The sequence below is a fragment of the Martes martes genome (assembly GCF_963455335.1).
Source record: "Martes martes genome assembly, chromosome: 12".
NCBI lineage: Eukaryota > Metazoa > Chordata > Mammalia > Carnivora > Mustelidae > Martes > Martes martes.
Window position 1 is genome coordinate 82,665,626 of NC_137900.1, and position 16,994 is coordinate 82,682,619.

Below are 16,994 nucleotides of genomic sequence, written 5' to 3' on the forward strand. Positions count from 1 at the left end.
GCATCGGGCTCTCTGCTCAGCAGGGAGCCTGCTTCCCTTCCTCTCTCTGCCTGCCTCTCTGCCTACTTGTGATCTCTCTCTGTCAAATAAATAAATAAAATCTTTAAAAAAAAAAATAAAAGATACAAACAACCTTTATTTTTTAAATCAGTTTGTCAAAAACTCCTGCATCAGACCTCTAAAATCTGCAGGACCGGTAGCTGAGGGAGGAGTGAGGCTGCCCACTTTGTTGATTTGGTTTTGTTTCAGTTACTCAGAGGCATCCATTACGTTCTCTTTATGCACCAGGGGCGCTCTCTCTCTCTCTCTTTCTTTTTTTTTTTTGTTTTGATACCCAACTGGAGTTGTGAACTGTGTTTTATTTCTTTGGTTTTGTTTGTTTCTTTCTTTCTTTTAAGATTTTATTTGTCAGAGAGGGAGAGAGAGAGAGAGAGAGAGACTGACCACAAGGAGGGGCAGCCAAGTCCCCTGTGGGACTGGATCCTGGGACCCTGGGATCAGGTCTGGGATCATGACCTGATCCAAAGGCAGACACTTAACTGACTGAGCCACCCAGGCATCCCTGGTCTTTGTGTGTGTGTGTGTGTGTGTGTGTGTGTGTGTGTGTGTTTCATGAGAGGTAGTTAAGCCTCCAATCCATCCAGAGCAGAGCTTCTGCTGGCTTCTTGAGGGAGCAGCTGGTGCTGCAGGACAGAGAGCCCTGTTGGTGAAAGGAGAGCCTTCGGGTCCTATTTGGAGGAGAGACACCTGCTTGCAAACAAGCAGAGGCTCTCCAGGGCCTCCCACAGAGGCCATCTGTGGGAAGCTGACCAGTGGGGTCTCTGTAGGATCTTTCCATTCTAAGAGAAAAGGATTGAGTTTTGAGTCTCTGATTTAAAAATTCATTGATGTTTGGTCCAGTCCACGAAGAATTTGGGACCCGTAAAAGCCATTCTCTGGTCCCACCTCTGTCCCAACCACCCTGTCCTCGCTGCCCCCCAAATAGAGCAATGTAAGTGAACAAGCAACCTGACCTCACACTCCTCATGTGTCACTTCCTGTTTTCAAATTAATGAGCTCATTTGGTGGAAATTTACCAAGGGAAATAGTTTAATTTTGGAAAGTACCAAAAACTTATCTGTAGTCATTTGGCTTACTTTGGGGGGCTCTTGAAATTGAGGGGGCATCACCAGAGGATCTCCGAGTGCTCAGGGAATAGCACGGCTGAAGAAATTAAAAGCCAAGCCTCAGGAGGCTGAACCTGACTCAGAGAGGAAATGAGACCTTTCGGAGACCACTCATCTCTACCCAGGAGAGAAAATTTTTCTTTCTAAAAATAAGTTTAAAAAGAAATGTAGTCCATCTGGCTAAGCCGTAAGATCTGGTGGTCTGAGTGTGAGGCCGTGACTGAGGAACCAGAAAGCAAATCGGGGAAGTGGGGAACATCTGAGCCTCGGCGGCCCCTTTCACATCCCTGTCTGCTGTGTTGGTCCTAGGAGGCACCAAAAGGCTCCATTCTCCAGTTTTGTCCCTATCTTTCAGCCACCAGGGTCTTGAAGGTGAAGCTGCCTGCCTAGCCTCGCCTTTGCGATCCCATCACATCCCCAACCTGGTTTCTGGAGACTAGAAAACTGGCAAAAACTGACAAAGCTCTGACAGTTTGGTGCTGGGAGGAGAAGGAGCTGTATCTTCCTCTCTCTGCCCCCCACCTGGAAATCTGTGTGATATATTGGAGCATCTATTTATATATCAGAATGAGCACTGGACGAGGAGTCAGACTTGTGTTCTGTTCGTTTTTTCCTTGCCTCTAAACCAGGGGGAGTTGGAAGATGAATAAACGAATGCTTAGATAATAGCTCAAAAAATAACAGTTCATAGATTTTTTTTGATAGAGGCAAATGACCTTACAGCTCGTAGAATGTGTTGGGTTTTTCAAACTTTGTATTAGCTGTAGGACTGTGTCTTTGAATGCTTTCAGTATGGAACCCAAATATATAAACCCGCTAGAAGCAGAGATGCTCTGTTAAGCAGAGCAGGTGGCCCAGAACCTTTGCCCTGGGCTTCTGTTTCCCCCATCCTGACCTCTGGGCCCCAGGGACATGGTTTAAAAATCCTGGACCTAATGAGTTGTGTTCAGGTCCTGAACGTGGAAATAGGGATTCTCTCCTGGTCTGAGCTGCCTCTGCTGTTCCAGTCCGTTCAGCCTGTACGCTGACAAGTGTGCCTTTGCCCGTGCTATGGTTCTGGCTGTTGGTGAGCCAGAGCACGAGAGGAGGGAGACATTACCCTGGCCTGGGTCGTTTGCCTTCTCAGAAAAGGCAGGACCAGACTGCAGCTTAAGGAAGCCTCTGGAGGACCGGGGTCTGTGGTCACAGCAAAGATGAGAACAAGAGTGGGACAGATGCCCTTGGACCCTTTGCACACCACCACTTCCACTTCTCAAAATCCAGGCCTTGGGTACAGGTAGGTGAAGTGGGGCCACCTGGCTCAGAATGCCGGCCTCTCTCCCGCCCCTTAACTCCTGACATTTCCTCAGCAAGAGGCAAGTTGATGTCTTCGTCAGTGAGAGGAGAGGAGCTTAGTCATTGGCTCCATTTAGGGGGAGGAAGAGGAGAAGGAAATCGGAGTCTGTCCTGGGGGGAGCAGGGGGCGGGGGAGGGGTAGAGGGCGGGTCCCAGTCGCTACGGACATTTTTATTGATTTCGCTTGAACGCTTACACTGGGTTAGGCCATAAGCCAGGCGCCGCGCTGCATCTGTGAGTGAAGCAGACACGGCTCCTGGCCCGGTCGCGGCTACCTCCTAGATGTGCACGAACCAGCTGCCAATACCGTCATCGGATGACAGCCATTTGGGCATGGTCCTATTTGTCATCAACCCTTAAAATACGGAGCCCAGAATGGGCTATACCCCCTCTCCTTACAAACACCGAGTGCTCCCAGTTTTGCCCTCAAATGCCTTCTTTTCATTGCCAGCAACACGCTTTGTCTGTCACAGCTCGTGTCCAGTAAAAGCAGGTGGTGGGGTGCCTGGGTGGCTCTGTCAGTCTGACTCATTTCTGCTCGGGTTTTCATCTGGGGACCCTGGGATGGAGGCCCGTGTCAGGCTCTGTGCTCAGTGGGGAGTCTGCCTGAGGATCTTTTCTCCCTCTCCCACTCCCCCTGCTTGCATTCTCTCTCCCAAACAAATAAGTCTTAAAAAAGAAACAAACAAAAACCCCCAGTGAACAGCTTTCCTGTTAGCATTATCTTAATCTCCTCTGATAACTGCTGATTCCTGAGCCAAGAAATTTAATGAAAGGGATGACTACAGGTTAGCAGTCATCTAGGAGAGAAGGAGACCAAATTATACTGGGTTCTTCACCAAATTCAATACTTCTCCAGTGCACAAGGGATATCAACAACAAAATAAAGATACGCACCAAATGATCTTGTGAAAACGACAGCCCGTAGTATGCCCCCCTCCCTTGCTGTGATGCTTAGAAACATCCCACGTTTCTTGGTTCTTAATATACTTATAATAACTGGCAATTTACAAAATGTGCCTGTTTATAAGTTTTTTTTTTCTTTCTGCCCCACTAGAATTTATGAGTAGTAGGGAATATAGGAAATTAAATGAATTAAGTCCATTAAGGTAGAGCTGTATTTGATTTCTTCATTATTGTTTCCCCTGGCTTAGCCCATAGGAGGCATCCAATAAACATTTGTTCAACGGGAGACTAACAGGCAAGACACTATCCATAAACAGTTTTAGTTAAGGGGAACATCGTTGATGATTTTACCATCATCATAAAAAAATTTTTTTTAAGTATCTTTGACTTGGCCTTTTTTTTAGGGTATTGTGAAGAGAGAGATGGCATTCTAACAAAAGTTCGAAAAGAAATCTGGGGTTGTTTGTTGAAGGGAGTTTCTATGTTGGGTGACTTTCACTTTCTCAGCAGATCTCCCGATTTTAAGGTGAGGGACAGAGTGCCTCTGACGTTCTTTGAACTGTCGGCATCAGAGGTGTCCCTGGGTTTTTCCAGTGATTTGAGGGACTGGCCACTTTGAAACCACGATGGGAGTTTCCATTTATGGTAAAAGTGCCCATGACACTTATGGGAATAGTGATGTGTTTGAGGCAAAGAGCTTGGCTGATGGACACTTCGATAAGGACAAGCCCCCAAGATGCCAATAAGGAGGAAGGCAGACATCTTTGGGTTAAATACTAGACCACCTGCTCCTTCTCTTTGCTATCTCTTGTCATCTGTGCACCCTGCTCTAAAAGATTGGTTTTATACATGTGAAATTCCTTCTTTTGTGGATGCTGGCAACAAAGACCCACCTAAAGGTGGATACCCCAGGTCTCCAAGATGGTTTTCTGGGCTACAGAATTACTGCTCTTTCTTTACACACACTTTTGTGAGATTGGGTTTCTCGGGCCTTTGGTCGGTGCAGAACAAGAATAACTCAATGTTTGAGCTCAACAGCAGTCAGCATCAGGCTGAGGAGGGACGTGGCCTGGTGGTCTTCATCCCCCTCTGTCCTGAGGACTCAGCCTGAGGGAGAAAAATCAGGGCACGAGGAGAGCTTTTGCTTAGGAATCAAAACTGTGAGGCAAGTCCCTCCTCTCCTCAGGCCTCCTTTTTCCCATCTGTGAAGTGGGAGAACTAGCTCAGAGGAATCCTTCATGGCAAGTCCTGGTGCTACAGAAGGACTGTCTGGGGGCTGCTCCCACCTGTCTGGGGGCTGCTCTCCCCACCTGGACCAGGAACCCCTGTGATGGAGGTTCCGCCAGATGCCTCATCTTTTGGGACTCCAGACTTTTTTTTTTTCTTTTAAGAGAAAGCAATGTGAAAAACCTCCTCTGATGAATTTCTCTCAGAGCTCAAGCCAGATGGATTCCCAGCACAAGCCAAGACTTGGAAACAAGAATGTGGGGCGGAGAATGAGAGGCAAAGAACCGGGGCTACAGCACGTCCTCTCTCAAAAAAAAAAAAAAAAAAAAAAAAAAAAAAAAAAAAGCCAAAACTGGGGGCTGGGCAGGGCTGTGCATGTGGGGTCAGTATTCTCTCATCTCGGCTGACCTTCTTGTCTTACAGAAGGGAAAAGGGGACCAGAGAGGGGGACAAGCTTGCACAGTAAGTCACGGGTCTTCCTCTGTGTTCTGGTGTTCTTAGGTCCAAAGATTTCTCGGTAATACCTTGCCCTTTGTTGTTTCTGCATTCATTTCTCTGTGGGCGTCTCTCCATAAGACTGAGTTTCCCAAAGGCCTGCGAGCAGGGCATATTCATCTGGGTGGCCCCCTTCTGTCCAGACTACATGCTGTACACAGTGGGGACCCAGTAAATACCTATTGTGAGGGACTGATTTGCCATCTTAAGAGGATCCAGGGATAGTAGGAAGATGACAGTCCTCCCTTTCACACCTGTAGTAGGTTCATTGTGTTTTAACAAATACATTTTTAGCTTATACCCTGAGCCTATATGTTCATTTTATTTTATCATTAATTTATTTTTTAAAGTAGGTTCTACACACAAAGTGGGGTTTGAACTCACACCCCAGATCAAGGATTGCATGCTCTACTGACTAAGCCAGCCAGGTACTCCCTATTTGCTCATTTAAAAAAGAACCAGAGTATATACATTCAGCAACACTTCCTGAGAAGGTCATTGTCTTAATCATTTTGGAGCTATAATTGAGGCATTTTTGAAATGCAAAATCAAATAGATAAGAAAAGCCATTTTTCCAGCTGCCATCCTTGGTTACTGTCTTTGGTAACCAGTGTCCAGCCATACAGCTGGAGCCTTGGGTAAGGTCCTCAGTTCTCCCGGCTTCTCTGATGACCAAAACTGGAGCTGCCCGGAGAAGCTGGGGTCCTGGCACCAGCCTCTGCCCGGTCCTGCCTCTCCTTCCATAGAGAACATGTCTGCACACGAGGCCTTCCGAACCACCTTGGAGCCCCTCCAAGGACAGACCTGGAGACCGGCCAGGAGGGAGGTGCTCCTGGGAAGGACACATCCATGGGAAGCAGAAACCATGGCATAACAGGCACACACACGCAAATGCTCGCAGGATGGCCAGCTTGTCCAAGGTTTGAAGAGAAACTGGAAGTCGGGATTTGTATGTGGAATGTCTTGAATTCTAGAATACTCTGTGAGCCAGAAACCAGACCCCAGCTGGGTGAGTGTCCCCACAAACTGCATCTATGGGCCACTATTTGTGACCTCTGATTAGAGCCTGGCACACCACATGCATGACTTAAGCAGATGTGCTAACACCCTGCATCCAGCTCACCCAGACTTTGCACACTGTATGTGCTTATCCAGAGGCAGACCTTGCAAGCACGAAATGGAGACGGGTCATACATTTACATACGCATGCTATCTCCCAGGATGTCATTTTAATTTGGTCACTTTCCAGCTAAGGAGACAGAGTGTCAGAGATCTCCAAAGTCGTGGAGCTCGTGGGTGGCTGGACTTGCATCCCAGGCTCCTGACCGCAAAGCTAGTGTTCTGAACGGCCGTACAAACTGCCTCCCAGATGCTTGTACTCTGAACTGAAACGCCTGCTAATTTGCATCCTTTGCTAAACTCAGCTCCCTGTGCTCAGGGACTGTGTTTTCTTTGTTGTTGCATACCCGTCCCCTTGCGCTGTGCCCAGTGAAACACAGAAAGTGCTCAGTAAATGCTTGGGGGGTTCCCCACAGGCAAATAAACAAGTGTGCACATACAGGCACATATAAACCGCGTACAGTCATATAACTCCACTGTGCCCTGGAACACCTGAACACTCGGAGTTCCACAGGGACACCACCCACCCCCATCCCCTACGGCCCATGGTATCCAACCCAGCTGGGCCTCCCTGAGTCCCCCTGCCAGTCTTGCCCAAAGGCTTCACAAATTGTTTCCTGGAAATCTCAAGGCGGCTGTGGTGTTCTTTTTCCCTAATTCAGGAGACAACTCAGCAGTTTTGTTTTTCAAGGTCTGGGACTCATAAACCTGGAATCTTTTCTTCGTTTTTTCCACTAATATTTTCCTTGGCGGGGTGCCTTTCCCCAGGGCTGTAGCCAAGAGGTTATACTCAGCATGTCCTCTGTCGCGACCATCCTCCCAACCTAGGGGGCAGTTGCAGAGAGCAAAAGAAGGGACCTGTCTCAGACACAATCACTTTAAAGAAGGGGAAACTGAATCAGATGGTGTTAATGGGGAGAGGTTGGGGAAGGTTGGCTCATTCTAAGTTTGTGTCAATGAGTACTACTAAGTGGTTTTGTGATTTTTAAAAAATTGTTGAATATCATAAAAGAAGAAATAGTTTCCAGAGCTCAGACAAGGCAGAGAAAGTCCCTCTGCTCTCATTGGCCTCTGTGTGAGGCAGGTAGTGGAGGTTTGGGAAATTCATCAAATTCAACTTTATCCTTGAATCCCTATCACATTTAATTGGCAAGGAAACCAAGACACAGAGATGTTGGGAGAGGGAGAAGGAGGAATACTCTGCGCCTCTGCTATGTGCAAGTTATGCTTACAAATTCCCTCTTGCTTAATCTTCATGGGCAACATTGTTGCCTAGGGAAGTGGTTTTGTTTCCATTTTACAGATTAACACACAGAGGCTGAGGGAGGTCTCGAGATCAGGTAAGGGGAAAGTTGGGATTTGAATCCAAACCTGTTGTTTTCTTGGCTTTGCAGCCTCCTGGATTTTTCCCGTTGGCCTTCAAAGGGCCCAGGGTGAAGCCTTTGTAGGTGGGCTCATTGAGGCAAGGTTTCCATGGCCCTCCTGCTCAGAAGGCGACACCCCTTTCCTTGGCCTCTTCTAGAGGGCAGTTTGGGGGCCATGGGGAGAGGGGTTGAGCAGCCCCACAAAGCCTGAGGTCGAGGGCCTCAGAGCTGGAAGGAGGGTACAGGGACTGGCAGCTGTGCCAAGGCCCCTTATCTAAGAGTAAAAACAGGATTGGATGTCTTTATAAACTAAACTCATGAGAAGTTCCAAAGGGCAAGGGTTTTCCTGGAAAAGAAAGCAAGTCCTGGAAGGTTTTGTTTTGTTTTTCTTCTTAATGGGACCCTGGTTAATGACTCAAGGAAATGAAGACCACATTTCACCAAGAATTAGTCACTGCCCTTCTCAACCCATCGTCAGTTTTGCTATCCTGTTTAAAACCTTCAAAACTCACTTCCTGTAGGCAAAAATCCAAACCCCTTATTTTGTTTGTTTTGTGTCTGGCTTGGCTTTATCTTTCACTTGTCTCATTTAAACAAACTACTTAGTGGCATCTGTACACACCTCCTTGATTCCACCACTGGACATTTAGTCATGTAGTTCCCTGTCTCTGAAAAGATTTCATTTCAGCTTATGCATATCTTAGTCAATCTTCAAGACCCAGCTCAGAGCTGCCTTCTCTACGGAGCCTTCTGTAGGATGTCCAGCAGGAGCTCTTCTGCCTTGTGCTAACCTTATGGATTCATGTTCTAGTTCTCCTAATAGACTGAAACCCTTGAGAAACTGTACCGGATTCCCCTATGTGAGCATGTGTGTATGTGTGGTGTACTTGTGTGTGCGTGTACACACACACACACACACACACACACACACACAGACAAAGGTTATATGCCCTCTATTACCCTCGGTGCTGCCATTGAGCTGAACAAAGATTGTGTTACAGGGAGCAGTTGTGTGTCTCCCTTTCTTGAGTCAAGAAAGGGGGGGCTCCTTTACACTTGGAACTAATGTCACATTGTTAATTACACTGAGAGAGAGAGAGAGAAAGAGAGAGAGAGAGAGAGAGAGAGAGAGAGAGAGAGAAATGCTCCATGGAATCTATTTAGAGAGCTTAATGTGTGTCTGGGGTAATCCGAGATGGGGAGACAAGTGGACTGACCCCTGACAGCCACCAGAGAGTCTAAAGGATGAGAGACGGGTGCCACCCTGGGCAAACAAAGGAGTGGTGGCACCACTCAGATCAGCCTGAACACCTCAAGATGGTTTGTGCAAAGGATGCTGTTCCCATGGGCTATAAGTGAGCCATGCCCTGGAAGAGCTGACGTGAAGGCCTCTCAGTTGTGTCTAACAGGGGGGACTAACTGAAGGTATTGCAGAAGGCGTGAACAATGGGATTCAAGGCAGTGCCATGCCCATGTAAGGGGAAGGTCCTCAGGGCTTGTGGGGGGAGTGTCTGAAAAATCTATGGATGTGTCTACCCTAGAGTCAGCTTTAAAGCCATTGCATGATAGCACTGGTCAGGTAAGACCTCTCCTGCTCTCCTTTCTTCTGCCTCTCCTCACCTCCCCGAACCCCAACCCCTCTAGCTCTGGAGAAGTCAGAAGTCACATTTAGTGAACTGGGGAGAGAAGTCTGGGGGCGGGGGGAACAGCAGCTGTCCATGCCCTTATCCCCAGCTATAGGGGTCCCACCTGCAACAAGCCCCAGTTGGAAGAAAAGATTGAATCTTAAATCAAATCAGGAATTTTGCTTTTGTATGGGACTGAGTATCTAACTTACGAACAGAGTTTGTTTGGTGACAAAAGTGATCACAGGACTTTTTACTTCCTGAGAGTGATCAGAAAAATTGTAGGATGCCCAACTTGTCATTAAAGGGCAGAGAAAGGGCATCTCTCCATTGTGGGGTTGGGAAATGAAATTAAGTTGATTTGTGATTATACACTGTGAGTCTTACTTACTCAACGTATTGATTCTCTTTGCTATTGTAAAATAGGTTGACTTCTTCGGTTACATTTTTCTAACTCACGGTGTTTGCTTCTATCTTCCAAAGCAATGAAGTCCCTGCACTCCCCTTAGATAAAGTCGTTGAGCAGGCACTGAAAGTTAGCTGTACTTCAGGCTTCAGATCCTTACCTTGAGGGGACTTTAAGGAGCCTCATGTCCACAGGTCAAGGGACTCTCTATCAATGGTCTTTTGTTGCACATTCCTGTATAACAATCAAATTCTGATTCAGATGTTCTATTAAATGTAACAGACCTTAATTTTTATCTCCCCTTTGCCAGATCTTGTGCTTAAGGATACAGAGAGGAACAAGACACAGCACCAGTCCTCCAGGAACTCATTCACATAGGAATGACGGGACAGGGATAAGCCATCAGGACACTCTGTGTCTGGTAAGAGATCCAGCACAAGTGTGTTCACAGAGAATGACTTATTGGAGGTTTTGCTGAGTCTATCCCTTGATGCTGCCACAATGCTTGGCCTATGGTAGGCACTCTGACCCAGGCCATGCACTTACTTTGCAAAGGCCAGCTCTTCCAGGAAGTCTTCCTGGATTAACTCAATTTCCACACCAACCCCTTCTTTACTTTGCCATCTCAGCACTTTGCAATTCAGCCTCGTGTTCACTTAACTTGCAGCTTTAAGTATATTGAACAAACATAACCTGCAGGAGGCAGTGACATGCAACTTATCCCAGGCCGTTCCCAGGAGCTGGAGCTAGGATGGGAATCAGACTGTTTGACATCCGCTTCTCACCCACAGTCACTACAGAATGGCAATCACGGGGTCCTGTGTGTGTAACATTGTCATAAGCATTTTTCCAGGTCTATATAGTCTAGTCTTTATATCTAGTCTTTATAATGATTCCCTTCAGAGGCAGCATAATATTTCACAGAATGTGTGTACCATCATTTGTGTCATCATTTCTACCTCTTCAGACCATCCTTCATAGGTCGTATTTAACGTATCACATAAAGCATGTCACTAAGGTACCATGAATTGCTTTATACACCACGAGCTTACACTCGTGGATCTGACTGCCGCTTGGTGTCTCCACGTGGACGTCTACACAACTTCTCATGGAGACATAACAAGCTCCCTGCGGAACCCTCATTCTCTTCTGCAGGGCTTCCTAGGACTGCCAGAACCGAGAGTCACACACTGGATGGCTTAACACAACAAAAACGTATTCCCCCACAGTTCTGGAGATCAGAGCTCTGAACTCCAGGTGTCGGTTCCCTCTGAGGCCTCGGCAGGAGAATCTTTGCTCTGCGTCACCCCAGCTTCTGATGACAAGCTGGCAATTCTTGGCATCCCTGCCCTCGTAGAGGCATCTGTTCAATCTCTGTCCCGTCCTCACGTGGCTGGCATTCCTCAAGTGTCCTTGTCTTCACGTGCTGTCCTCCATGTGTGTCTCTGTCTCTGTGTCCAAATGTCTCTCTTCTCCTAAGGACACCAGTCCTGTTGGAGGGAGGGCCTGCCCCACTCCAGTATGGCCTCATCTTACCTTGACTGATTATATCTGCAATGACTCTATTTCCAGAAAAGGTCACATTCTGCGGTGCTGGGGGTTAGGAATTCAACCTGTCTTCTTCAGGGAGACACAGTTCAACCCATTACATCTTCCCTTCTCACTTCTCAAATTCTTATCTTCTGCCTTCCCCAACTGTATAATTGGCCCCTGTGGTAGCTCAAGTTGAGAAACCGTGAAGAATTCTTGATTTCTCTGCCTCCATCACCCCCATCCCAATTCCTTCAGCAAACCCTTTTAGCTGCTTCTAAAAATATCCTGAATCTACCCATTTCTCTTAATCTCCATTTCTACCTTTCTAGTTCAAGCTCCTGCCACTATTCACCAAAACAGCTGCAATAGCTCTAGCTGGTCTCCCTGCCCCTTTCTCATCTATGATCCGGTCTCATGCCCTTGCTTAGGGCTAGCTATGGAATGAAGCTCAAACATTCCACCCATGCTTACAAAATCCTAGTGATCTGGCCCCTCCCTCACCTTTAAATTCATTTCTGATCACTTGCGTCCTTTGATCAGCCTTCTTGCAGTTCCCTGGGCCACCAGCCTCCTTTTCTGGAACCTTCATATGGCTGCTCTTTCTCCTCATGAGAATCTCAGCTTGAAGGTCATCTTATTTACCAACATTTAAGAGACCATCCCTGACCCCCCTGATCAAACTCAGTTATTCTCTATCACAGACCCTTATTTTAATTCTCTGCAGGGGATTTTGTAAATAGAATATTTTTCTCATCTATGCAGGTATTAATAGTCTTTCCCCACAGTTATAATGTAATTCCTAGGAGAGCGGGGACCTTGCTGTCTCGGTTACACCATCTAGAACTGTGTCTGGCACACAGGAGGAACTCAATAAATATTTATTAAATGAATAATTAATCCTGCACAGACGATCTTTGTGTAGGAACCGTCCCCCCTATTTTGAAAATTTATTGTAAATAATCCAACAGGAGGAGGATTACTGGATCAAGGAGGGATAGACACATATTTTGGCTCTTGAAATGTGTCGTCAAAGTGGTTTGCAAAGATGTGAGGTCAGTTTTCATTTCTTGGGCAACTTCTTGAATCCCAGGTTCCGAGGTAGTGATTTTTGGTATGTGGGGTAGGGAGGGAGGGCAGGGTAGAGTTGCTGCCCCTGGTGGGCTGAGGCCTCAGTGGCAGCAGCAGCAGCAGAGACCAAATGTTCAACAGGCCCCTCATTCTGGTGCCCATCAAAAGGGTCCACAGCCCGGCCTCGCAGGCGTGCCTGGGGCCGCACACACAGGGGGACTCACCTGCTGTATGAACTTGGCTGAGGTGGTGGGAACCAGGGTGAGCCCAAGAGCTGGCAAGTACACCTGCTCTTCAGCACAGGGAGGCCTAGTTCGGAGGCCAGGTCGGGAAGCCGTGAGGGTGTGGAGGCCGAGGACACAAAGTGGGGCTTGGGCCAGGTATTGGAGGCCCTTTTTCAAAGGTTATTTCTGGATGGGAGCTTCTCTGCTTGGAACAGGGAGTCTGGGACTTTAGGTGTTCGCGCACCTCTATGCACAAACCTCCAGGAACAGAGAGACCTGTTTCATGCAGCTCTGCACTCGGCCAGGCCCATTCAGCCGCACCCTGCCCTGTCTGCTAGCATCGCTATGAGAGCTAAAACGGCAGCTATGTGTAAGGGGCTCAGAATAGTGCCTGGCACGTAATAGGCATCACCTAAGGGTTGGCCATTATTAGTCGTAGCCTGTAATCCTCATGGGACTGTGAGCTTCCTGATGGCGGAAACCATATCTGAGATAGAATAGTCTACTGCTAATGAGTCCGGCTGCCTGCGTTCTAAATCCTGGCTCCAGCACTTACTAGCTGAGTGATCTTGGGCAAATTACTTAACCTCTCTGTTCCTCAGTTTACTCCCCTGTAGAATGGAAATAGTACCAGCCTCACTGGGTTGTTAGTGGATTCAGTGAGTTGATGAATGTGAAAAGTACAGAACAGTGCCTAACAGAGACAGCACTTAGTGAGTGAATGGATTTAATAGATGCCCAGATCTGCCCTGAGCACATCCTGCCAGGGCAGCCTACTTTTCCTTCGGTGATCCCCTACCTTCTCTTTTTCTCTTTCTCTCTTTCTCTTTCTCATTGCCGCCTCGTGTTTCTCTTGCTCCCAGAATCCCTCAGCCTTTCCTGCAACCCATTCCCACAACCCAAGACCTGTGCACAATTACTCTTAACTAAGATGTTGGTTGTTAAGGCGTTACTTCCACTCATGCAAAAATCCTGACTTTGTAGGACACTCTCGAACCTTGTTATGTCTGAGAACCCACACTGTGGGCATCGTCTGGGAGATGCAGACTCTCAAGCCCTCCAGACCTAAAGAATCAGAATCTCTACGTCCCCAAGCTCCAAAACAATACTTCTTCAACTTTGATGTGTCCAGGCTTTTCCTGGAGAGCTTTTTAAAATACAGGTTTCTGGGCTCCACTTGGAGTTTCTCTTCGGTAGGTCCAGGCGAGGCCCGAGAATTTGCACTTTTAAAGGGTGATGTTAGACGGGGAAGCTGCTGATCAGGGGACTGCACGTGGTAAAGCATGGCCCTGGCCCTGAGACTGACAGCCTCCAGGATCAAAGGAAGGAAGCCTCATAGGAATATGGGGGAATCCGAGGCACTGGGGTAGACCGCTTTTTAAGATAGTGGATCCCTTGCCAGTCTTCTAAAAGCTTATCAGGCAGTCTCTGCCTGTGGTATCTGAGCACAAAAAAGCTTTCGGTTATGAATGCTATTTTCCATATCTGTCCAAAATTCTACAGCTTAAAAGTCCTTTCGTGTGTTTGATCTTATATCATCCGGCAACAACCCTGTAAATTGAGCTGGGAGAGTCTCACCTCCTTTCCAAAACAGAGAACGGAGGCACAGAGAGGTCCGAGAGGTAGAAATCCCACAGCTAGCTGGTTGCCATTGGCCACCACAGACTGTGCCCCCTGGGCTGGCATTTGGCTACTATTTCTAATCCTTGCCACCATCCAAGGGTGATAATGCTACTCTGTCTTCATAGAGGGGCCAACTGAGAGGCTTGCTGAGGTTCAAGAATATTCCCAAGGTCACAAACAATTCCCAAGTTCACAAACAATTACTTCTTCACCGTATCACTTCCCCATAGTGGTAAGTCCTGTCTCTTACACACACACACACACACACACTCTGCAGTCAAACCAAAGGGCCGTTTTTGATTTCCACACTCAGCATTAAATTAATGAGCAGGCCACACTTTGGCCTTTTGCCTTTAGCAGTGAAGGAGATGGCAGGATGAGGGTTGGATGATGACCAACCCTGCCCCAAGGCCCCAGTGGATCCAGGAACCCTCCTTTCTACTTTCTCCTCCTACTCTGGGCATAGCTCCTTTCTCTTCCTCTGTTCTCAGAGAATTCAAGTTCAGTCCTGGATCTAATTTCCGAAAGATTCTCTATTTGGAAAAAAAAAATTATTAAGCCAAATAATTCTTTCCTCAGCTCTGATTCCTCTTGCCCCAGTCAGCTTCAACCAATCCCCCTTTCCATCTACCACCCCTAAAACATCAACACAAAATGCATAAAACACACATATACCCAACAACCCAAACTTTAGCCAAATAGAAAACCCTCTTTCTAGGATAGTTCTGACTTCTCCCATCTCACCTGCTGAAAACGGTAGCCCTGGACCCCACCTGGGGCTCTGGCCTCTGTTTGCCTGTTAGGCCCAGCTGGTGGGAGGAGACACCAGGTGCTAATACGAGGTTCTGGCCTTGATTCCCCTGTGGGAGATCTGACGAGGCCCTGCTCCTTCCTGGCCTGTTTCTTCATCTGTGAAACTGGGAGAGGTTGATTAGATGATCTCTAGGAAACGGGATCAAGACTGAACCATCTCACCGCCCCTCCAGGAGATCTTTAAACTTCTGTATATTATGATTCTACATAGGAGGTTCACGGGGGAGGAAACATCAACTCTACTGGAGAATTCGAGTCCTTTGAGGAGAGGTGGGGGCACCTGTCGATTGAGAGTTCTTCAAATTGTGTTGTGTCCATGTGGAAAATGATCTCAGGACACATTTTGCAGAATTTTTCTCTGGTGCTGCCTCCCTTCATTTTTGTACATTCTGTGTTCCCACTGCCCCCGTGCCCTGTACGCAGAGCCCTCGTTGGCCACACTCCGCCCCACCTGTCTCCTACCGTGGTGGGGCCAGGGGGAGCATCTAACAGAACACACTCTGGGTGAAGGGGGCATGGAAGCCCAGGGAGGCAGAAGTTTGCCAAGATTACACAATGGCAATGTATTGCCCTTCCAGTATGTGAGAAGGACACCCTGCTCAGAGGCTAGGAGCCTGGGCCCCCGGGTCCAAAAGATGCCCTTCTGCTTGTGAAGGTGTGTGACCTAGGGCAAGTTAACTGTCCAGATCCTCAGCTGCTCCCTTCCTAAAAGTGAGAATGATGACCATCATCACAGGGTTGTGAAAGGTCGATAGGTACACCACGTGATGCAGTCTGCATGATGCCAGGGGAAAAATGTGTTAAGTTCATCATCCGTTGTGTGCCAAGGGTGTGTTGTTAACCACCCCAGGTAACATTTGGCGTGCCAGGCACTGTGCCCATCAGTTTATATGCATGATCTGTATTATCTCACTTAAGTCTCCCAGAAATCCTCTAAAGTGGGAATTATTAGCCCTCCCCATTTTTCAAATGTGAAGACGGGGCCTTAAGGACGTAAAGGAGATGTTTTTGTTTCTCTTAATGACCTTTCAGACCTGAAGGCACATTGGACGTCATCGGGGCAAACGTCCCTCACTGAAAGTTTCCCGTACCATTCCTGGAAGGGGCTAGTGATCAGGCACTTGGTTCCTCCCAGACAGCCTCGTCTTTGAACAGCTCTGGCTATAAGAAAATGATTCTTTGGACGGAGCCAAAATCGATTTCTCTGTAACCTCCTCTCATTTGCGCGATGGAAAGAACGCTGGGCTAAGAGTCAGATGCCTCGGGCTCATGTCCCAGCCCTTCCACTTAATGGGGCTCTGACCGCCAGCTAGCTGCTCCTCTGGGCCTGTTTTCCCAGGTGAAAATAAAGGAATTGGATGAGAGGAGCTCTAGGTCCTTCCTGGTTTGGACATTTCAGGATCATATAATTCATGATTGTGTGTAATGCACACATATCTGATTATAATGATGGAAACAGTGAAGGAGCAGACACTGTGTTCCAAGGAACAGATCTGCTTCTGCCAACATGTCTGTCAGGGTGGGGACCCTGCCAGCTGAGAAGAATCCAGAAGGTTCTTGGAAATGGAGTTCTCATCTTGTCTTAGAAGAAACCCCTCCCTCCCTCCTTCCCTTCCCTCTCCTCTTCTCCTCAACCCTCTCTCCTCCTTTTCTCTCTTCCTCCTCAATTCCTTTCTGATTCAGAACCATGAAGGGGTATTTCAACCTCCCAATCAAAGTTAAAGATCACGTCCCTGGTGACACGTGTCTCACATTGCACTGAGTGTGCAGAATCAATTTGTTTCAGGAATAGGGAAAGCTGTGGAAACACGACGCAGAGCTGCCTGTGTCTGTGGGGGTCTCTCCAGTGTGGCTGCTGGCATCGCAGCTCCTGAGGCTGTCCTCAGGCCCACACGAAGACTTTCACAGGGGCTTCTGAAATTGGATGTAAATCTGTGCCTTGCTTGTGTGTGTGCATGTTCTAGGAAAAAAGGGCCTGTGAGAGAGAAGATAACTGGGTGTTAGACTGGGAGCCAGGCTTGGTGACCCTAGGCGTTGACCTGGTTGGTATTCAGAGTCAGGCTGTGCTGACATCACGGAACACAAAGACA